The sequence below is a fragment of the Pogona vitticeps genome, chromosome 2, assembly GCF_051106095.1.
Source record: "Pogona vitticeps strain Pit_001003342236 chromosome 2, PviZW2.1, whole genome shotgun sequence".
In the NCBI taxonomy this organism is placed as follows: domain Eukaryota; kingdom Metazoa; phylum Chordata; class Lepidosauria; order Squamata; family Agamidae; genus Pogona; species Pogona vitticeps.
The window spans coordinates 52,368,667-52,391,677 of record NC_135784.1 but is presented as its reverse complement, the minus strand read 5'-3'; the positions used below and the strand labels follow the sequence as shown (position 1 = coordinate 52,391,677).

General features: G+C 48.2%; 1 protein-coding gene across 1 annotated transcript in view; it reads right to left on the bottom strand.

Moving 5' to 3' along the window:
* The window catches only part of LRRN1 (leucine rich repeat neuronal 1), a 72,968-nt gene that overhangs the window by 4,610 nt on the left and 45,347 nt on the right, over positions 1 to 23,011 (bottom strand). The gene's annotated exons all lie outside the window — the stretch shown is intronic.

Below are 23,011 nucleotides of genomic sequence, written 5' to 3'. Positions count from 1 at the left end.
AACTGCGCATTTTAAGTTTCAGCAAACTGAATTCCCATTGCTAAGCATATTATGTACAATGCTTTAACATGTTAAAAACGAAACTTTTATTGCTCATTCTAAGTTGAAGTCTAACTGCAAAAAGTTTTTTTTAAATGTTATCATTTTTGTGGTACTGCTCATTTCTAGCCTTCAGCTAAAACAGCCTGATTATATATATCTGTATATTTATCTATAAAACAGATCTACTGCAATTATTGTCTTCACATGGCCTCTTCAACTTTAATTATTGAGCTGTGTTGAGCCATAGTGCAAAAATGGTTGAAAATCAGGAGAGTAGACCAGAAATTAAGACTGGAAAGAAGAAGAAAAAGGAAAATTGGAGTTTGTTTTACTTTCATAAATGTACTTTTACATAATGAATTTACTGTTTTTCTGGAGTCTCAAATGAAAATCCAGATGCCAGGTTATCTTGTTACACTGTGCTTTCCAAGAGAAGAGGCAACCTGTGTAGCCTTGGGCAAGACGGCCAATCCCAGGATGTCCACAGAAGGTGTTAACTCAGATCCTATCCTGAACACCCCTATGTGTCAGAAACAGAGGGCTCCAAAAAGGGGAACAAGCCAAAAGAAAGGGCAAGAAGATGGCTCAGATACAGGCCTGGCTCCCATATAGGACAGGAAATGTTAACTGCCTGGAAAATGGGATGTTGGGAACATTTGAACTCAAGTCTTTTGCTGCTGCTGTTTCTGGCAACTCTTCCAAGGTACGGTGGTGCCTCGCATTGCAACGTTAATTCGTTCCGCAAAAATCGCTGCAGAACTAAAACGTCACAATGCGAAATAAAAAAGCCCATAGAAACACATTAAAATGTGATTAATGTGTTCCTATGGGCTTAAAACTCACCGTTCAGCGAAGATCTTCCATAGTGTGGCCATTTCTGGTGCCTCTTAAGCGAGGAATCCGTCCCAGAAAACAGCAGGCACCCATGTTTTTTTTCCCGGTGGCCATTTTGAAACCACCGATCAGCTGGCCGAAAATGGTCGCTTTGCGATGATCAGTTATCGCAAAGCGAAATTCCCCCATAGGGATCATTGCAAAGCAATCGCAATAAATGTGTTGCAAAGCGATTTTGTCGCTAAACGGAGCGATCGCTATGCGAGGCACCACTGTACCTGGATACATAAGGACCTTGGAAGAATTGTTTACAATACCAGATCTGCAATTTGCAGGTCCTTGATGTTGCAATCTTAAGTGGCTGTTATCATTTGTTTTTTAATTTACCGTGCAAGGGCCAATGAGGAAGAGAGAAATAGATTGTTTGGGTGTAGGTTTGAAATAGCAAGGTGCTAGTATTTACTGCAGTGAAAGAAACCTTACTGTGTCAAAATGCTCAAACACATTTTTTAGAAGAAGGCAAAGGAGACTGGGAAGGAGACTGAACTAGAGGAAGGGGACTTTCTCCTTGCCGTTATCCCATATTGGTCTAAACTAACACAGATTTGTGAAAGCACAGGGGATAATCCCTGGAAGACTCACCCCTTATCATTCCGTCTCCAGGAAGGTTGCATAAGTAAACTTCTAGAGCACTTCTGCACTTAGAAAAAATTAAAATCTAGGTGCAAGGGGGGGGGAGCCATGCTAGGAGAATGACCAAGCAGTAATCTTGGCACATGCATATGGCTGTTGAAGCTGAGTTTTGATCAAGTGTTTGGGGAACTGAAGAAAGTCCAAAGGCAGTAGGAAGAAAATAAAGCAGAAGGTTTAGAACTGCAGAACACATACACATTACTGTTGCTGCTGTTTAAAAGAGTAACAATACAATGAATACAGGGATAGTTGAAAGGGATGTAGCCAACTAATTAATATAAAGAAAGGTTTCACTCCCACTTTGTGCAATGAGTCAAATTAGGTCACAATATTCAACATGCAGCTTCATTACTTGGGACCAAAGGCAAAATTAACCAGTTTGGATGTTATAATTTTTCTCTCACTATTGGACAAGAAGACAAGTGGTGGAAACAAAAATTGCTAAGAGAATCCTGCTGATATTCCTTGACATCTGAGATGAACATGGTAGTTGGAACCTACTACCAGCCTCCCCATCAAGAAGCAGATGAAACTTTTGAAAAACAAATGGCAAGAATTTCGAAGAGACATGGTGTAGTAGTGACGGGAAATTGTAATTAGCCAGATATATTCTGGGAGGCAAATTCTGCTAAGTATTGTCCTTTCAAGAAACTCCTGGCTTGTGTGGCTGATAATTTTCTCCTACAAAAAGTGGAAAAAGAAACTAGAGGGCTAGCTCTCCTTGACCTGATTCTAACCAATAGAGATGACTTGGTGGAGGAAGTGGCAGTAAGGGGAACTTTGAGTGAGAACGACCCATGTTCTACTGGAATTCTTGGTTTCATAGGAAACCAAACCAGAGTGTAGCCACATACATATGCTGGATTTTTAAAAAGGCCGTTTTAATACTCTCAGAAACAGTACCTCCTCCCATGGCAGGAGATCCTAAGAAGAAAAGGAGCCCAAGAATGGTGGGAGTTTCTAAAAAAAGAAAGAAATTCTAAAACCACAACTACAAACAAATCGAACAAGAAAAAAAAGGTGGGGGGCAGCAAAAAAGGCCACTGTGGCTTAACAAAAAGCTCAGGGAGGACTTGAAAACAAACAAAACAAAAAAGACATCTATAGGAGGTGGAAAGGCCAGGTCACCAAGGAAGAGTAGAGACAAGTAGCAAGGAAATGAAGGGATGGCATTTGGAGAGCAAAAGCTGAGGATGAGCTGAGATTAGCTAGAGGCACTAAAAGCAATCAAAAAAGCATTATTCAGGTATGTGCAAAGCAAAAGACAAAGAAAAGAAACAGTGGCTCAGTGACTCAAAGGAGATAGAAAAATGATGATAGATGACAAAGAAAAGGCAGAGGTGCTCAATTCCTATTTTAGGTCAGTCTTTTGTAATAGGACAGATTATAAACCTCCAGACAAATATGAAGTGCAAGTGGAGGGTGTCATGGATTGATTTAGGTGGATTAAATCTTGTACTGAGGATGGGATATGTAGTTGTGAACAATGTAAAAAGGATTCCATATTGGTTCTCTGTATAAATGATTTCTGCATGCTGACAGTGTATTTTCCAGAGGGTTGTGGGAATGTTTTCTTGTAGGCCTGAAGAGGACATTCCTAGATAAGAAGACCAGGCATTTGTTATGGCGGAGCTGCAGATGTGCTAAGGAAAACAACACCTGTTTCCCATGAGAAGAGAATGAAGAAGAGAAGAAAGAAGGAGGGACTGTTTACCTGACCTCGTGCATTGATTGGATGACAGTGTGAAAGACGGAGAAGAAGGGGGGGGTTCCAGCGAAGCTTGAAGAAGGAACTCTTATTATGGACAATATAGTTTCATTCATTCCATCTTTCCTTGACCTTTTTGGACTACTTTTCCATTATTGTTTTTCTAGGTCTTTTTGCTTACTGCCCAGTACAGGTAAAAGGACTGATAGAGATGTAGGGAGACTAGGGAGTAAAGGGGGGGGGGTTAAGCCTCTTGCCCACTCTGGTAGAGCTTTTTGTGATTTTTAGTGTTTCTGTATTTAAAGAGAATTGTTGCTTCATTTATATTTTGTAACAAACCTTGAAAATGGTAATATGCTTGCTTATGCATTAAACTGACTTTATTTTGTAAATCTTTATATCTTTTTAAATAAAATAATAATTATAAAAATCATTTGGCCTCTTGAACAGTATAGCTGTCTTAGCCTTACCCTGAGGGGGAAATTAGGTCACATTTATGCTACTGAGTCCTACCCTGTTGAGCACAGTGAGTCTAAAGACTACATAGCTCATGTGTTTTTCTTTTTTGGAATTTTCTACAGTTGCAGAAGTATCTTTTTAGGGCAGACTTGTAAGCAGAGGTTTTGGGGCAGCCCTTGGCTGAGGTCACCAGGACTCAACCCAGCTATATAAGGGGGCACAAGCTTCTAATTACTCTCTGTCTGACCGGTCAAGCATCTCTAAGGAGAGCTGATCGCTTACAGAGGGAACAAGATTGCAGCAGGAGACTGATAAACAAATACTCAAGGAATTCATTACCACCTTGAATGAGTTCAGGTCTCTAGGGCTGGATGAACTGTGTCAGAGAGTACTGAAGGAACTGGCTGAATGACTGTCAGAACAATTCTCCCCTATTTTCTTGAAATCATGGGAAATGGGTGAAGTGCCAGATGACTGGAGAAGGGCTAATGTTGTTTCTATCTTCAAAAAAGGAAAAAAAAAACCCTGGGAACTACAGGCCAGTCAGCGTGATATCAATCACAGTGAAAATTCTGGAACAAATGATAGAACAGTCACTATGCAAGCACCTGGAAAACAATGCACTGATGCATCATTTCAGGATGCAGGACACACAACAATGGGCTCAAGGTACAGGAAGCCATATTTTTGCTTTAATATCAGGAAAAACTCCCTAGTACAGTTTGACAGTGAACCAACTACCTTGAGAGGTGGTGAGTGCTCTAATAGTGGAGGCATTAAAGAGAAACATAAATAACCACCTGGCAGATATCCTTTGATTTCTATTCCTGCATTGAGCAGGGGGTTGGACATGATGGCCTTATAGGCCCCTTCCAACTTTATGATTCTATCAGGCTGTTTTTTGAGGCTGTTTGTATAGGCATTCCTAACAGTGCACATTGGAGGGAAGCCCAGTTTACAGAAATACAATATAAACATCATAAATACTAGGAATATCTTTATGGGAAAAGCCAAGCTAAGAGAATGACCAGCAGTAACCTCTAAAAACAAGGAATATAGCCTTTATATGTACTATATTAATGGTGATATGGTGGATGGGAAATTCACATTTTTTGCCAGTTTTCACTATTAATACATTACACTGAATACCCCTGATCTCACCTGATTTTGGAAGCTAAGCAGGGTCAAGGCCTGGCTAGTAATTGGCTAGGAAACCACCAAGAAATAGCAGGGATCTCTGGAGAGGATTAGGAAAGAAGTCCAAGAAAGTCAATTAAAAGTGATCAAAATTCCATCAATTCATTGGATCTACTGTACAGTAACTGGGACTAGTAATTAGGACTGCCCCACCAGCAGCATCCCATCCTATGATATTTCAAAGACCAAAATCTGAGACCAAAAGGTGTATCACTGTGATGATACAAAGAGAACGGAGGCAATGTTTTAGAGGGGGCTGATATGGCTTCTGGACTACCGGATTGTGGAAATTAGCAGAAGGGTAATCCAGGTAAACAGGCCTGAAATCCAGATAAAACCTAGTTAATAAAGTGCTAATTTCGAAATGTGTGCACAAGCGTGTGTGTGCATTTGAGTGATTTTTTTTGTCGGCTGGCAAGATAGGTGGGGCAAAATATACCCATCAGCTGCAATGGTAGGTTAAAATCCCATTTGAACCTAAATTCACAAGACATGCAGGGAGTTTCACTTGACCCTATACTGGTCCTAAGTAAAATAATACACATACAAACCTTTGTCCTGAGCTAGTGGGCCCTACCTAGGAATGGATAGAGATGGGTGCCCAGACTTTAATGCTAACTCATCTTTCAGTGCTCCCAACAGACCCAGCATAGCAATGCCTTGAGATTCCAGCTAGTACCCCCAGACTTGATGACCTTGCCAGCCATTACATTTTGGGCAGAATAAAGGTGTGGAGCTGCATCAGTGTTTTACCTTTGAAATGTTAAAATAAGGCCTCACTTTCCCTGCTTTTTCTACAATTAATGGAGATCTCAATAAAGGGATGATTATCAATGAGGAGCTGGCAAATGATTTATAAAACAGGAGAGGAATGAGAAATGCATTGCTGTTTCCATATCTGAATATTATTATATATGGTTTTATGACTGAACACAGAGTTCTTGATAAAAACAATTATACAAACAAAAACATGCTTTGCATTGGCTGCATCTGTAACCAGGTCTCAGTTTGCAGAGGCTAATGGAGTTGTCTTCAGGGGGACCATCTGTGAAATTGTTAGACAATTTATTTGAATAACAGTGTATTATGCTAAAGAGCAGGCATTCTGGTGTTTGAATCCTCTGGCATGCATGATAGTTAATGTAATTATTGTGCTATTTTCTTGTTTCTTTGTTGCTGCTATTTCAATGCCTCTAGCTAAAGCAATTAATATAATTTCATATAGTGCCATTTGCATCAAACTAGTTTGTACAAATAACTCCACCTTTAACATGCTAAATTATTGTTGTTAAACTGTCTTACAAGAAGAACACAAGGCATAAACACAGTTTGCATCCACTGAGTCCAGGTCAAACATCTCTGGTATAAAGAAATTCCAAGATTTTCCATCAAGTGATGATGATAGCTCTGAATGGGCTGGTACATTAAAGAAATCAGTGAGTTTCTAGGTGAATAATTGGGAATACATAAAATACATACATAAATACTTTTTGCAGGGGTAAAGTCACTGCCACTACCTTGGTAGCAGATCTCATTCATCTGAATTGAATAGCAGTGACGTGCATGAAAAGCAGTTGTAAAAAGTATGGGTTGTAGAACCATGCATTTTACAACTAGGGTTCCGAAGCAGAGAAATGCCTGCTTTCCACACAATTTCTGGAAATGCTTTATTTTAGGGATTAAGCAGAGAAAAATCTTCATCGGACAGATACTAAACAGATGGAATGAATTCACTACCAAGAAAAACATGCCTGATTTCTAATAAAGAAGAGGGACCACCCCCTCAAGAAACCGTGTTAACTACTTAGCTATCTTCTCCTTTTTCTGAGAGAGTGGCAGTGATGGACATCCAGATACAATGTGCATTGTATCTCCTCACTAAGTTAAGAGACAATTGATTGGGAAGCTTGAACATTCTCTTGCAACTATGCAACTGCTTCAGCTTTGCTTCACACCCACAACACTATGACAACATTTCAATCCAAACAAGTTAGCTTTCAGTATGCCATGACAGCAAGAATGCAATTACGTGAAAAAAACACACACGCTTCACTAATCTGAAACTGTTTTCATTTCTCTAACTCTAGCTTCTCAAGCAAGCAGCCTGAATAAGAATCTTGTAAGCATCTTTGTAATGCTGCAAAATGGCACTTAGCAGCTACATACAAATACTCCCCAATTACTTTTGGTAAGATGAATACAAAAATGTGAGTTTGGAACAAGACCACTTAGAGGCGAGAACATTTCCTACAAGGAAAAATTGCAACAATTAAAGGTTTTCAATTTGGGCAAGGAGAAACCAGGTTAAGGGACACGTGACAGAGAATCATACACAAAAAGAACAGAGGAGGAAAAGCTTCCTTCTCCTTTCATGGAAACTGAGGATTAGTCTCAAGAAAGCAGCTGGAGATACACAACAAAGAGAAGCTCTTGTTTACACATCTTGCAATTTGTTGATTTTACTATCTCAAGATGTGGTGAAGACAACTGGAGATGTTTGGAATGGCTGTGGTGATACATGCCTAAATTACATCCCACATGGGTTAATGTGATCTGCAAGGAACTACTTTTAGAAACCATGTGGAAAATTCAGTGGGTCCAAAATACTGTTGACTTTCTTAAGACAGCATCACTAGCTAGCAGTCTGTTTTTGGTCACAGTTCAAAGGGCTTATTTTTACTTATAGGGCCTTAAATGACACTGGTCCTGTCTATCTGAGTGATATCATCTCCCCATATGAGCTTCCCTGGGTTTTAAGAATCTTGGAGGAAGTCCCATCTCCCAGTACTCTCTGCCTAGCATGACTGGTCAGGACATGACCTTTCATTGGCTGTTCCTAGGCTGTGCAACTCCGACACCAGGGCAGTGGTAGAGTAGCCAAAAAGGAAGAGGAGGTGGCAACTTCATCGCCATCCCTGAATGCATCCAGAGGCTTTTACTTCAGTAACGTCTGGCACGGAGGTCTTCAAAGCCAAGGCCTGATGTCTTTCATTGTGCCTCAGTTCAGAGGATCTTCAAGTCATATTTTTGAAATAGATGGCTCTTTGCAAAGCTAGCACTGTCATTGCTGCTGCAACTTTGGTCTGCCTTGATAGTGAGTGGAAATGCCAGCTAAAGCTCCTCCTTTGTCTTCACAGAAAGATCTACACTGCTAGTTCTCATAGGACAGTGGTGTCAGTGACAGGGAGCAGCACATGTGCCACTACTGGTGCTCTGTCACCTCAAACAACTACTGTCACAGAGCCTAATAACAGAGCTAGCCCTGGGACAAGAGGGGAGAGACAACAGGACCTGTTGGAAAGTAGGATAGTGGGATAGACTTTGGTTTGACCCATCAGAGCTCTTCTTGCGTTGAAGCTTGACTATATACAATTAGTGCATTGTCACCATTCATTCTTTGTTTTGCGGCATGTACAGAAACAGCAACTTTGACACTGTCAGTCTACAGAAATCAGAGATTTGCAATATTGCTTCCTTCCTAGCCATTTTCTAGCCAAATGATTTTAGCAAAATAAGCATTACTAACTCATATTATAAATACAAGAAATTGTTCCTGCAACTAGTGGGTGGTCAGATTTTCTACATGGTTAAATTGCTTCTTGTTTAGCTTTCCATGGAAATAAAGTGCCCTAATAAGACTTTAAGAATAACAACACCAATAACCCTCCAAGGCAAATAGAATGGGATAAAAATCCACCTTGGCAATAAAAAAAAACTCATTTCAGCAATTGCATTTGCCAACCCCTCCCTCTGGGCTACATTCAATGTTGCATCCATGCAATTCAAGAATTTCATTAACTCTTCCATGAGGCAAGAACCTATTGATTGGGTGGCAATTTGAAAGGGCTGTAACAGCGTTTCTTCTGTTTACAATATTTCCTATTCAATAAGGAGTATACCCATGCTAAGAGTAACCTTGAGAGGGCTATACACAAAACAAAGCCTAGTCAGTATTCTGTAAGTTTATTGCCCAGCTAGCTTCTATAAAAAACTGGCCTGGAGGGAGGAGCTTATGGTTATGTTGTCCAGAATTAGTACCTTCCACCACTTCTCCTTTTCTTGCCCATCCAAGGTGAAGGAAATCCCTGCTTACCCAATAGATGACAGGATTTCTGTTGTGGGGTCTGTCCCTTCCTGAGTCCAGGAAGCCCCCCCCCCCAAATGATAGAATTCAAACCTAAAGGGTGTGCTTTTCCCTTCCTTAACTGGGGTACCCTCTGAATCAACCTGATAGCTGGCAGGCATGCTAAATTTTATCTAAGAAGGGACTAGATGCTAGTACATTTTAAGGCAAGGAGTTGCAACACATTCAAAATTTAAAAACTAATGCAAGTTAGAAAAATCAGGCACAAGGCTTAAAAATACAGAAGCAGGGAAGTATACAGAATTTTTAAAATAATCTCCACAGTCAAAAACAATCATAATCCTTGCCACAAACTAGCTCGTTACAGTCCTGATTTTACTCACAGCTATCTAGTTGTTTCTCGTTCCCCACTGTCATCTGAACAGCTCTCTCACATGGCCAGCCCAAGAAAGGAAGAAAACAAGCGCTGAAAGTTATCTCGGGTTCATAATTTAAAGTTTCCTCCATGAACATGATTTGCAGCTACCTGTGGATCACCAGGACTATCACCGCGGATACCATAGATTACCTCCTCAAGGTGTAAACTCCTTCCAAACTTTCCAGGCATGTATGCTGCAAACTTGTACTATGACCAGTAGGATTTTTTAAATTTATATCGCTGCACAATGACATGGAGAAGTCAGCTGTCATGACATACCCACAGAAAAATGGTTTTTAGGAAATATGACCTAATATTGACTGCTACAATCCACTCATTTCAACCTCTTAAATGCCAGAAAGGCCTGTGTAATCAGGCTTTGTACCTGTTTCTCAGGCCACTAGTTTCACGCGCTAGCATAGTTCATAATCAGGGACCATCAGGGATCCATTCCTTCCCATTACATATTACCAGTACAATGCCTACTTTCATTTTTCTGCCTCTCCACTTGAGCCACCCAGTATTATCCAATGTGCACCATATGGATGATCACTGAGAACATACGCCTTACAAGGCGCAATGACAAAGTGGAAACCTATTGCTGTTGTAGTCCATTCTGCAAACAATTGGTCTATGAACAATTACTTGAAGGGAAAACAGTCTAAAACACCCAGTGTTACTTTGCGCTGGACTAGGAGGTGCTCTTATACAGGAATATCAGAAGAAAGGCAGCATCTCAGAAGAAAGATAGCATCTCAGGAGAATGGCACAGCGAAGTGTGAGGTGAGTGACATGCAGTCCAAACTTAAATATGTTAAATTGTGAGACCAAGTTCCAGATCAATGCTTTGCTTCCAAAGAGCTCTTATGGAGTTCTGCGATTATAAACAACTATTTTACAGAAAATAATTGTTTTGGCTCTAATCCAGAATATGGAACATAAATTCCCAGTTGGCTGGATGCATGTAAAAGTGAATAATATAAATATTTGCATTACGAAAGGTAGAAATACGATCTAGTGAGAGGAGTTGGACGGCTGCCAATTTGGACAGTTTTAAAGGGGGATTAGATAAATTCTTTGACATTAGGACCATCGCCCCTTTCCTGAAGAGGAAGCAGAGGCAGGAGGGAGCTGTGCTTGGGGGCCATTTTAGTTGGTGAGTTCTTCCTGGTAGGCTGACCCTTTGACCACATGGTCTGAGGGGGCGGGGCTTTGGCTTTAAATTAGTGCCTGCAGAAGCTCTAAGCCCCTTTCCTGAAGAGGAAGCAGAGGCAGGAGGGAGCTGTGCTTGGGGGCCATTTTAGTTGGTGAGTTCTTCCTGGTAGGCTGACCCTTTGACCACATGGTCTGAGGGGGCGGGGCTTTGGCTTTAAATTAGTGCCTGCAGAAGCTCTAAGCCCCTTTCCTGAAGAGGAAGCAGAGGCAGGAGGGAGCTGTGCTTGGGGGCCATTTTAGTTGGTGAGTTCTTCCTGGTAGGCTGACCCTTTGACCACATGGTCTGAGGGGGTGGGGCTTTGGCTTTAAATTAGTGCCTGCAGAAGCTCTAAGCCCCTTTCCTGAAGAGGAAGCAGAGGCAGGAGGGAGCTGTGCTTGGGGGCCATTTTAGTTGGTGAGTTCTTCCTGGTAGGCTGACCCTTTGACCACATGGTCTGAGGGGGCGGGGCTTTGGCTTTAAATTAGTGCCTGCAGAAGCTCTAAGCCCCTTTCCTGAAGAGGAAGCAGAGGCAGGAGGGAGCTGTGCTTGGGGGCCATTTTAGTTGGTGAGTTCTTCCTGGTAGGCTGACCCTTTGACCACATGGTCTGAGGGGGCGGGGCTTTGGCTTTAAATTAGTGCCTGCAGAAGCTCTAAGCCCCTTTCCTGAAGAGGAAGCAGAGGCAGGAGGGAGCTGTGCTTGGGGGCCATTTTAGTTGGTGAGTTCTTCCTGGTAGGCTGACCCTTTGACCACATGGTCTGAGGGGGCGGGGCTTTGGCTTTAAATTAGTGCCTGCAGAAGCTCTAAGCCCCTTTCCTGAAGAGGAAGCAGAGGCAGGAGGGAGCTGTGCTTGGGGGCCATTTTAGTTGGTGAGTTCTTCCTGGTAGGCTGACCCTTTGACCACATGGTCTGAGGGGGCGGGGCTTTGGCTTTAAATTAGTGCCTGCAGAAGCTCTAAGCCCCTTTCCTGAAGAGGAAGCAGAGGCAGGAGGGAGCTGTGCTTGGGGGCCATTTTAGTTGGTGAGTTCTTCCTGGTAGGCTGACCCTTTGACCACATGGTCTGAGGGGGCGGGGCTTTGGCTTTAAATTAGTGCCTGCAGAAGCTCTAAGCCCCTTTCCTGAAGAGGAAGCAGAGGCAGGAGGGAGCTGTGCTTGGGGGCCATTTTAGTTGGTGAGTTCTTCCTGGTAGGCTGACCCTTTGACCACATGGTCTGAGGGGGCGGGGCTTTGGCTTTAAATTAGTGCCTGCAGAAGCTCTAAGCCCCTTTCCTGAAGAGGAAGCAGAGGCAGGAGGGAGCTGTGCTTGGGGGCCATTTTAGTTGGTGAGTTCTTCCTGGTAGGCTGACCCTTTGACCACATGGTCTGAGGGGGCGGGGCTTTGGCTTTAAATTAGTGCCTGCAGAAGCTCTAAGCCCCTTTCCTGAAGAGGAAGCAGAGGCAGGAGGGAGCTGTGCTTGGGGGCCATTTTAGTTGGTGAGTTCTTCCTGGTAGGCTGACCCTTTGACCACATGGTCTGAGGGGGCGGGGCTTTGGCTTTAAATTAGTGCCTGCAGAAGCTCTAAGCCCCTTTCCTGAAGAGGAAGCAGAGGCAGGAGGGAGCTGTGCTTGGGGGCCATTTTAGTTGGTGAGTTCTTCCTGGTAGGCTGACCCTTTGACCACATGGTCTGAGGGGGCGGGGCTTTGGCTTTAAATTAGTGCCTGCAGAAGCTCTAAGCCCCTTTCCTGAAGAGGAAGCAGAGGCAGGAGGGAGCTGTGCTTGGGGGCCATTTTAGTTGGTGAGTTCTTCCTGGTAGGCTGACCCTTTGACCACATGGTCTGAGGGGGCGGGGCTTTGGCTTTAAATTAGTGCCTGCAGAAGCTCTAAGCCCCTTTCCTGAAGAGGAAGCAGAGGCAGGAGGGAGCTGTGCTTGGGGGCCATTTTAGTTGGTGAGTTCTTCCTGGTAGGCTGACCCTTTGACCACATGGTCTGAGGGGGCGGGGCTTTGGCTTTAAATTAGTGCCTGCAGAAGCTCTAAGCCCCTTTCCTGAAGAGGAAGCAGAGGCAGGAGGGAGCTGTGCTTGGGGGCCATTTTAGTTGGTGAGTTCTTCCTGGTAGGCTGACCCTTTGACCACATGGTCTGAGGGGGCGGGGCTTTGGCTTTAAATTAGTGCCTGCAGAAGCTCTAAGCCCCTTTCCTGAAGAGGAAGCAGAGGCAGGAGGGAGCTGTGCTTGGGGGCCATTTTAGTTGGTGAGTTCTTCCTGGTAGGCTGACCCTTTGACCACATGGTCTGAGGGGGCGGGGCTTTGGCTTTAAATTAGTGCCTGCAGAAGCTCTAAGCCCCTTTCCTGAAGAGGAAGCAGAGGCAGGAGGGAGCTGTGCTTGGGGGCCATTTTAGTTGGTGAGTTCTTCCTGGTAGGCTGACCCTTTGACCACATGGTCTGAGGGGGCGGGGCTTTGGCTTTAAATTAGTGCCTGCAGAAGCTCTAAGCCCCTTTCCTGAAGAGGAAGCAGAGGCAGGAGGGAGCTGTGCTTGGGGGCCATTTTAGTTGGTGAGTTCTTCCTGGTAGGCTGACCCTTTGACCACATGGTCTGAGGGGGCGGGGCTTTGGCTTTAAATTAGTGCCTGCAGAAGCTCTAAGCCCCTTTCCTGAAGAGGAAGCAGAGGCAGGAGGGAGCTGTGCTTGGGGGCCATTTTAGTTGGTGAGTTCTTCCTGGTAGGCTGACCCTTTGACCACATGGTCTGAGGGGGCGGGGCTTTGGCTTTAAATTAGTGCCTGCAGAAGCTCTAAGCCCCTTTCCTGAAGAGGAAGCAGAGGCAGGAGGGAGCTGTGCTTGGGGGCCATTTTAGTTGGTGAGTTCTTCCTGGTAGGCTGACCCTTTGACCACATGGTCTGAGGGGGCGGGGCTTTGGCTTTAAATTAGTGCCTGCAGAAGCTCTAAGCCCCTTTCCTGAAGAGGAAGCAGAGGCAGGAGGGAGCTGTGCTTGGGGGCCATTTTAGTTGGTGAGTTCTTCCTGGTAGGCTGACCCTTTGACCACATGGTCTGAGGGGGCGGGGCTTTGGCTTTAAATTAGTGCCTGCAGAAGCTCTAAGCCCCTTTCCTGAAGAGGAAGCAGAGGCAGGAGGGAGCTGTGCTTGGGGGCCATTTTAGTTGGTGAGTTCTTCCTGGTAGGCTGACCCTTTGACCACATGGTCTGAGGGGGCGGGGCTTTGGCTTTAAATTAGTGCCTGCAGAAGCTCTAAGCCCCTTTCCTGAAGAGGAAGCAGAGGCAGGAGGGAGCTGTGCTTGGGGGCCATTTTAGTTGGTGAGTTCTTCCTGGTAGGCTGACCCTTTGACCACATGGTCTGAGGGGGCGGGGCTTTGGCTTTAAATTAGTGCCTGCAGAAGCTCTAAGCCCCTTTCCTGAAGAGGAAGCAGAGGCAGGAGGGAGCTGTGCTTGGGGGCCATTTTAGTTGGTGAGTTCTTCCTGGTAGGCTGACCCTTTGACCACATGGTCTGAGGGGGCGGGGCTTTGGCTTTAAATTAGTGCCTGCAGAAGCTCTAAGCCCCTTTCCTGAAGAGGAAGCAGAGGCAGGAGGGAGCTGTGCTTGGGGGCCATTTTAGTTGGTGAGTTCTTCCTGGTAGGCTGACCCTTTGACCACATGGTCTGAGGGGGCGGGGCTTTGGCTTTAAATTAGTGCCTGCAGAAGCTCTAAGCCCCTTTCCTGAAGAGGAAGCAGAGGCAGGAGGGAGCTGTGCTTGGGGGCCATTTTAGTTGGTGAGTTCTTCCTGGTAGGCTGACCCTTTGACCACATGGTCTGAGGGGGCGGGGCTTTGGCTTTAAATTAGTGCCTGCAGAAGCTCTAAGCCCCTTTCCTGAAGAGGAAGCAGAGGCAGGAGGGAGCTGTGCTTGGGGGCCATTTTAGTTGGTGAGTTCTTCCTGGTAGGCTGACCCTTTGACCACATGGTCTGAGGGGGCGGGGCTTTGGCTTTAAATTAGTGCCTGCAGAAGCTCTAAGCCCCTTTCCTGAAGAGGAAGCAGAGGCAGGAGGGAGCTGTGCTTGGGGGCCATTTTAGTTGGTGAGTTCTTCCTGGTAGGCTGACCCTTTGACCACATGGTCTGAGGGGGCGGGGCTTTGGCTTTAAATTAGTGCCTGCAGAAGCTCTAAGCCCCTTTCCTGAAGAGGAAGCAGAGGCAGGAGGGAGCTGTGCTTGGGGGCCATTTTAGTTGGTGAGTTCTTCCTGGTAGGCTGACCCTTTGACCACATGGTCTGAGGGGGCGGGGCTTTGGCTTTAAATTAGTGCCTGCAGAAGCTCTAAGCCCCTTTCCTGAAGAGGAAGCAGAGGCAGGAGGGAGCTGTGCTTGGGGGCCATTTTAGTTGGTGAGTTCTTCCTGGTAGGCTGACCCTTTGACCACATGGTCTGAGGGGGCGGGGCTTTGGCTTTAAATTAGTGCCTGCAGAAGCTCTAAGCCCCTTTCCTGAAGAGGAAGCAGAGGCAGGAGGGAGCTGTGCTTGGGGGCCATTTTAGTTGGTGAGTTCTTCCTGGTAGGCTGACCCTTTGACCACATGGTCTGAGGGGGCGGGGCTTTGGCTTTAAATTAGTGCCTGCAGAAGCTCTAAGCCCCTTTCCTGAAGAGGAAGCAGAGGCAGGAGGGAGCTGTGCTTGGGGGCCATTTTAGTTGGTGAGTTCTTCCTGGTAGGCTGACCCTTTGACCACATGGTCTGAGGGGGCGGGGCTTTGGCTTTAAATTAGTGCCTGCAGAAGCTCTAAGCCCCTTTCCTGAAGAGGAAGCAGAGGCAGGAGGGAGCTGTGCTTGGGGGCCATTTTAGTTGGTGAGTTCTTCCTGGTAGGCTGACCCTTTGACCACATGGTCTGAGGGGGCGGGGCTTTGGCTTTAAATTAGTGCCTGCAGAAGCTCTAAGCCCCTTTCCTGAAGAGGAAGCAGAGGCAGGAGGGAGCTGTGCTTGGGGGCCATTTTAGTTGGTGAGTTCTTCCTGGTAGGCTGACCCTTTGACCACATGGTCTGAGGGGGCGGGGCTTTGGCTTTAAATTAGTGCCTGCAGAAGCTCTAAGCCCCTTTCCTGAAGAGGAAGCAGAGGCAGGAGGGAGCTGTGCTTGGGGGCCATTTTAGTTGGTGAGTTCTTCCTGGTAGGCTGACCCTTTGACCACATGGTCTGAGGGGGCGGGGCTTTGGCTTTAAATTAGTGCCTGCAGAAGCTCTAAGCCCCTTTCCTGAAGAGGAAGCAGAGGCAGGAGGGAGCTGTGCTTGGGGGCCATTTTAGTTGGTGAGTTCTTCCTGGTAGGCTGACCCTTTGACCACATGGTCTGAGGGGGCGGGGCTTTGGCTTTAAATTAGTGCCTGCAGAAGCTCTAAGCCCCTTTCCTGAAGAGGAAGCAGAGGCAGGAGGGAGCTGTGCTTGGGGGCCATTTTAGTTGGTGAGTTCTTCCTGGTAGGCTGACCCTTTGACCACATGGTCTGAGGGGGCGGGGCTTTGGCTTTAAATTAGTGCCTGCAGAAGCTCTAAGCCCCTTTCCTGAAGAGGAAGCAGAGGCAGGAGGGAGCTGTGCTTGGGGGCCATTTTAGTTGGTGAGTTCTTCCTGGTAGGCTGACCCTTTGACCACATGGTCTGAGGGGGCGGGGCTTTGGCTTTAAATTAGTGCCTGCAGAAGCTCTAAGCCCCTTTCCTGAAGAGGAAGCAGAGGCAGGAGGGAGCTGTGCTTGGGGGCCATTTTAGTTGGTGAGTTCTTCCTGGTAGGCTGACCCTTTGACCACATGGTCTGAGGGGGCGGGGCTTTGGCTTTAAATTAGTGCCTGCAGAAGCTCTAAGCCCCTTTCCTGAAGAGGAAGCAGAGGCAGGAGGGAGCTGTGCTTGGGGGCCATTTTAGTTGGTGAGTTCTTCCTGGTAGGCTGACCCTTTGACCACATGGTCTGAGGGGGCGGGGCTTTGGCTTTAAATTAGTGCCTGCAGAAGCTCTAAGCCCCTTTCCTGAAGAGGAAGCAGAGGCAGGAGGGAGCTGTGCTTGGGGGCCATTTTAGTTGGTGAGTTCTTCCTGGTAGGCTGACCCTTTGACCACATGGTCTGAGGGGGCGGGGCTTTGGCTTTAAATTAGTGCCTGCAGAAGCTCTAAGCCCCTTTCCTGAAGAGGAAGCAGAGGCAGGAGGGAGCTGTGCTTGGGGGCCATTTTAGTTGGTGAGTTCTTCCTGGTAGGCTGACCCTTTGACCACATGGTCTGAGGGGGCGGGGCTTTGGCTTTAAATTAGTGCCTGCAGAAGCTCTAAGCCCCTTTCCTGAAGAGGAAGCAGAGGCAGGAGGGAGCTGTGCTTGGGGGCCATTTTAGTTGGTGAGTTCTTCCTGGTAGGCTGACCCTTTGACCACATGGTCTGAGGGGGCGGGGCTTTGGCTTTAAATTAGTGCCTGCAGAAGCTCTAAGCCCCTTTCCTGAAGAGGAAGCAGAGGCAGGAGGGAGCTGTGCTTGGGGGCCATTTTAGTTGGTGAGTTCTTCCTGGTAGGCTGACCCTTTGACCACATGGTCTGAGGGGGCGGGGCTTTGGCTTTAAATTAGTGCCTGCAGAAGCTCTAAGCCCCTTTCCTGAAGAGGAAGCAGAGGCAGGAGGGAGCTGTGCTTGGGGGCCATTTTAGTTGGTGAGTTCTTCCTGGTAGGCTGACCCTTTGACCACATGGTCTGAGGGGGCGGGGCTTTGGCTTTAAATTAGTGCCTGCAGAAGCTCTAAGCCCCTTTCCTGAAGAGGAAGCAGAGGCAGGAGGGAGCTGTGCTTGGGGGCCATTTTAGTTGGTGAGTTCTTCCTGGTAGGCTGACCCTTTGACCACATGGTCTGAGGGGGCGGGGCTTTGGCTTTAAATTAGTGCCTGCAGAAGCTCTAAGCCCCTTTCCTGAAGAGGAAGCAGAGGCAGGAGGGAGCTGTGCTTGGGGGCCATTTTAGTTGGTGAGTTCTTCCTGGTAGGCTGACCCTTTGACCACATGGTCTGAGGGGGCGGGGCTTTGGCTTTAAATTAGTGCCTGCAGAAGCTCTAAGCCCCTTTCCTGAAGAGGAAGCAGAGGCAGGAGGGAGCTGTGCTTGGGGGCCATTTTAGTTGGTGAGTTCTTCCTGGTAGGCTGACCCTTTGACCACATGGTCTGAGGGGGCGGGGCTTTGGCTTTAAATTAGTGCCTGCAGAAGCTCTAAGCCCCTTTCCTGAAGAGGAAGCAGAGGCAGGAGGGAGCTGTGCTTGGGGGCCATTTTAGTTGGTGAGTTCTTCCTGGTAGGCTGACCCTTTGACCACATGGTCTGAGGGGGCGGGGCTTTGGCTTTAAATTAGTGCTGCAGAAGCTCTAAGCCCCTTTCCTGAAGAGGAAGCAGAGGCAGGAGGGAGCTGTGCTTGGGGGCCATTTTTAGTTGGTGAGTTCTTCCTGGTAGGCTGACCCTTTGACCACATGGTCTGAGGGGGCGGGGCTTTGGCTTTAAATTAGTGCCTGCAGAAGCTCTAAGCCCCTTTCCTGAAGAGGAAGCAGAGGCAGGAGGGAGCTGTGCTTGGGGGCCATTTTAGTTGGTGAGTTCTTCCTGGTAGGCTGACCCTTTGACCACATGGTCTGAGGGGGCGGGGCTTTGGCTTTAAATTAGTGCCTGCAGAAGCTCTAAGCCCCTTTCCTGAAGAGGAAGCAGAGGCAGGAGGGAGCTGTGCTTGGGGGCCATTTTAGTTGGTGAGTTCTTCCTGGTAGGCTGACCCTTTGACCACATGGTCTGAGGGGGCGGGGCTTTGGCTTTAAATTAGTGCCTGCAGAAGCTCTAAGCCCCTTTCCTGAAGAGGAAGCAGAGGCAGGAGGGAGCTGTGCTTGGGGGCCATTTTAGTTGGTGAGTTCTTCCTGGTAGGCTGACCCTTTGACCACATGGTCTGAGGGGGCGGGCTTTGGCTTTAAATTAGTGCCTGCAGAAGCTCTAAGCCCCTTTCCTGAAGAGGAAGCAGAGGCAGGAGGGAGCTGTGCTTGGGGGCCATTTTAGTTGGTGAGTTCTTCCTGGTAGGCTGACCCTTTGACCACATGGTCTGAGGGGGCGGGGCTTTGGCTTTAAATTAGTGCCTGCAGAAGCTCTAAGCCCCTTTCCTGAAGAGGAAGCAGAGGCAGGAGGGAGCTGTGCTTGGGGGCCATTTTAGTTGGTGAGTTCTTCCTGGTAGGCTGACCCTTTGACCACATGGTCTGAGGGGGCGGGGCTTTGGCTTTAAATTAGTGCCTGCAGAAGCTCTAAGCCCCTTTCCTGAAGAGGAAGCAGAGGCAGGAGGGAGCTGTGCTTGGGGGCCATTTTAGTTGGTGAGTTCTTCCTGGTAGGCTGACCCTTTGACCACATGGTCTGAGGGGGCGGGGCTTTGGCTTTAAATTAGTGCCTGCAGAAGCTCTAAGCCCCTTTCCTGAAGAGGAAGCAGAGGCAGGAGGGAGCTGTGCTTGGGGGCCATTTTAGTTGGTGAGTTCTTCCTGGTAGGCTGACCCTTTGACCACATGGTCTGAGGGGGCGGGGCTTTGGCTTTAAATTAGTGCCTGCAGAAGCTCTAAGCCCCTTTCCTGAAGAGGAAGCAGAGGCAGGAGGGAGCTGTGCTTGGGGGCCATTTTAGTTGGTGAGTTCTTCCTGGTAGGCTGACCCTTTGACCACATGGTCTGAGGGGGCGGGGCTTTGGCTTTAAATTAGTGCCTGCAGAAGCTCTAAGCCCCTTTCCTGAAGAGGAAGCAGAGGCAGGAGGGAGCTGTGCTTGGGGGCCATTTTAGTTGGTGAGTTCTTCCTGGTAGGCTGACCCTTTGACCACATGGTCTGAGGGGGCGGGGCTTTGGCTTTAAATTAGTGCCTGCAGAAGCTCTAAGCCCCTTTCCTGAAGAGGAAGCAGAGGCAGGAGGGAGCTGTGCTTGGGGGCCATTTTAGTTGGTGAGTTCTTCCTGGTAGGCTGACCCTTTGACCACATGGTCTGAGGGGGCGGGGCTTTGGCTTTAAATTAGTGCCTGCAGAAGCTCTAAGCCCCTTTCCTGAAGAGGAAGCAGAGGCAGGAGGGAGCTGTGCTTGGGGGCCATTTTAGTTGGTGAGTTCTTCCTGGTAGGCTGACCCTTTGACCACATGGTCTGAGGGGGCGGGGCTTTGGCTTTAAATTAGTGCCTGCAGAAGCTCTAAGCCCCTTTCCTGAAGAGGAAGCAGAGGCAGGAGGGAGCTGTGCTTGGGGGCCATTTTAGTTGGTGAGTTCTTCCTGGTAGGCTGACCCTTTGACCACATGGTCTGAGGGGGCGGGGCTTTGGCTTTAAATTAGTGCCTGCAGAAGCTCTAAGCCCCTTTCCTGAAGAGGAAGCAGAGGCAGGAGGGAGCTGTGCTTGGGGGCCATTTTAGTTGGTGAGTTCTTCCTGGTAGGCTGACCCTTTGACCACATGGTCTGAGGGGGCGGGGCTTTGGCTTTAAATTAGTGCCTGCAGAAGCTCTAAGCCCCTTTCCTGAAGAGGAAGCAGAGGCAGGAGGGAGCTGTGCTTGGGGGCCATTTTAGTTGGTGAGTTCTTCCTGGTAGGCTGACCCTTTGACCACATGGTCTGAGGGGGCGGGGCTTTGGCTTTAAATTAGTGCCTGCAGAAGCTCTAAGCCCCTTTCCTGAAGAGGAAGCAGAGGCAGGAGGGAGCTGTGCTTGGGGGCCATTTTAGTTGGTGAGTTCTTCCTGGTAGGCTGACCCTTTGACCACATGGTCTGAGGGGGCGGGGCTTTGGCTTTAAATTAGTGCCTGCAGAAGCTCTAAGCCCCTTTCCTGAAGAGGAAGCAGAGGCAGGAGGGAGCTGTGCTTGGGGGCCATTTTAGTTGGTGAGTTCTTCCTGGTAGGCTGACCCTTTGACCACATGGTCTGAGGGGGCGGGGCTTTGGCTTTAAATTAGTGCCTGCAGAAGCTCTAAGCCCCTTTCCTGAAGAGGAAGCAGAGGCAGGAGGGAGCTGTGCTTGGGGGCCATTTTAGTTGGTGAGTTCTTCCTGGTAGGCTGACCCTTTGACCACATGGTCTGAGGGGGCGGGGCTTTGGCTTTAAATTAGTGCCTGCAGAAGCTCTAAGCCCCTTTCCTGAAGAGGAAGCAGAGGCAGGAGGGAGCTGTGCTTGGGGCCATTTTAGTTGGTGAGTTCTTCCTGGTAGGCTGACCCTTTGACCACATGGTCTGAGGGGGCGGGGCTTTGGCTTTAAATTAGTGCCTGCAGAAGCTCTAAGCCCCTTTCCTGAAGAGGAAGCAGAGGCAGGAGGGAGCTGTGCTTGGGGGCCATTTTAGTTGGTGAGTTCTTCCTGGTAGGCTGACCCTTTGACCACATGGTCTGAGGGGGCGGGGCTTTGGCTTTAAATTAGTGCCTGCAGAAGCTCTAAGCCCCTTTCCTGAAGAGGAAGCAGAGGCAGGAGGGAGCTGTGCTTGGGGGCCATTTTAGTTGGTGAGTTCTTCCTGGTAGGCTGACCCTTTGACCACATGGTCTGAGGGGGCGGGGCTTTGGCTTTAAATTAGTGCCTGCAGAAGCTCTAAGCCCCTTTCTGAAGAGGAAGCAGAGGCAGGAGGGAGCTGTGCTTGGGGGCCATTTTAGTTGGTGAGTTCTTCCTGGTAGGCTGACCCTTTGACCACATGGTCTGAGGGGGCGGGGCTTTGGCTTTAAATTAGTGCCTGCAGAAGCTCTAAGCCCCTTTCCTGAAGAGGAAGCAGAGGCAGGAGGGAGCTGTGCTTGGGGGCCATTTTAGTTGGTGAGTTCTTCCTGGTAGGCTGACCCTTTGACCACATGGTCTGAGGGGGCGGGGCTTTGGCTTTAAATTAGTGCCTGCAGAAGCTCTAAGCCCCTTTCCTGAAGAGGAAGCAGAGGCAGGAGGGAGCTGTGCTTGGGGGCCATTTTAGTTGGTGAGTTCTTCCTGGTAGGCTGACCCTTTGACCACATGGTCTGAGGGGGCGGGGCTTTGGCTTTAAATTAGTGCCTGCAGAAGCTCTAAGCCCCTTTCCTGAAGAGAAGCAGAGGCAGGAGGGAGCTGTGCTTGGGGGCCATTTTTAGTTGGTGAGTTCTTCCTGGTAGGCTGACCCTTTGACCACATGGTCTGAGGGGGCGGGGCTTTGGCTTTAAATTAGTGCCTGCAGAAGCTCTAAGCCCCTTTCCTGAAGAGGAAGCAGAGGCAGGAGGGAGCTGTGCTTGGGGGCCATTTTAGTTGGTGAGTTCTTCCTGGTAGGCTGACCCTTTGACCACATGGTCTGAGGGGGCGGGGCTTTGGCTTTAAATTAGTGCCTGCAGAAGCTCTAAGCCCCTTTCCTGAAGAGGAAGCAGAGGCAGGAGGGAGCTGTGCTTGGGGGCCATTTTAGTTGGTGAGTTCTTCCTGGTAGGCTGACCCTTTGACCACATGGTCTGAGGGGGCGGGGCTTTGGCTTTAAATTAGTGCCTGCAGAAGCTCTAAGCCCCTTTCCTGAAGAGGAAGCAGAGGCAGGAGGGAGCTGTGCTTGGGGGCCATTTTAGTTGGTGAGTTCTTCCTGGTAGGCTGACCCTTTGACCACATGGTCTGAGGGGGCGGGGCTTTGGCTTTAAATTAGTGCCTGCAGAAGCTCTAAGCCCCTTTCCTGAAGAGGAAGCAGAGGCAGGAGGGAGCTGTGCTGGGGGCCATTTTAGTTGGTGAGTTCTTCCTGGTAGGCTGACCCTTTGACCACATGGTCTGAGGGGGCGGGGCTTTGGCTTTAAATTAGTGCCTGCAGAAGCTCTAAGCCCCTTTCCTGAAGAGGAAGCAGAGGCAGGAGGGAGCTGTGCTTGGGGGCCATTTTAGTTGGTGAGTTCTTCCTGTAGGCTGACCCTTTGACCACATGGTCTGAGGGGGCGGGGCTTTGGCTTTAAATTAGTGCCTGCAGAAGCTCTAAGCCCCTTTCCTGAAGAGGAAGCAGAGGCAGGAGGGAGCTGTGCTTGGGGGCCATTTAGTTGGTGAGTTCTTCCTGGTAGGCTGACCCTTTGACCACATGGTCTGAGGGGGCGGGGCTTTGGCTTTAAATTAGTGCCTGCAGAAGCTCTAAGACCCCTTTCCTGAAGAGGAAGCAGAGGCAGGAGGGAGCTGTGCTTGGGGGCCATTTTAGTTGGTGAGTTCTTCCTGGTAGGCTGACCCTTTGACCACATGGTCTGAGGGGGCGGGGCTTTGGCTTTAAATTAGTGCCTGCAGAAGCTCTAAGCCCCTTTCCTGAAGAGGAAGCAGAGGCAGGAGGGAGCTGTGCTTGGGGGCCATTTTAGTTGGTGAGTCTCCTTTCCTGGTAGGCTGACCCTTTGACCACATGGTCTGAGGGGGCGGGGCTTTGGCTTTAAATTAGTGCCTGCAGAAGCTCTAAGCCCTTTCCTGAAGAGGAAGCAGAGGCAGAGGGAGCTGTGCTTGGGGGCCATTTTAGTTGGTGAGTTCTTCCTGGTAGGCTGACCCTTTGACCACATGGTCT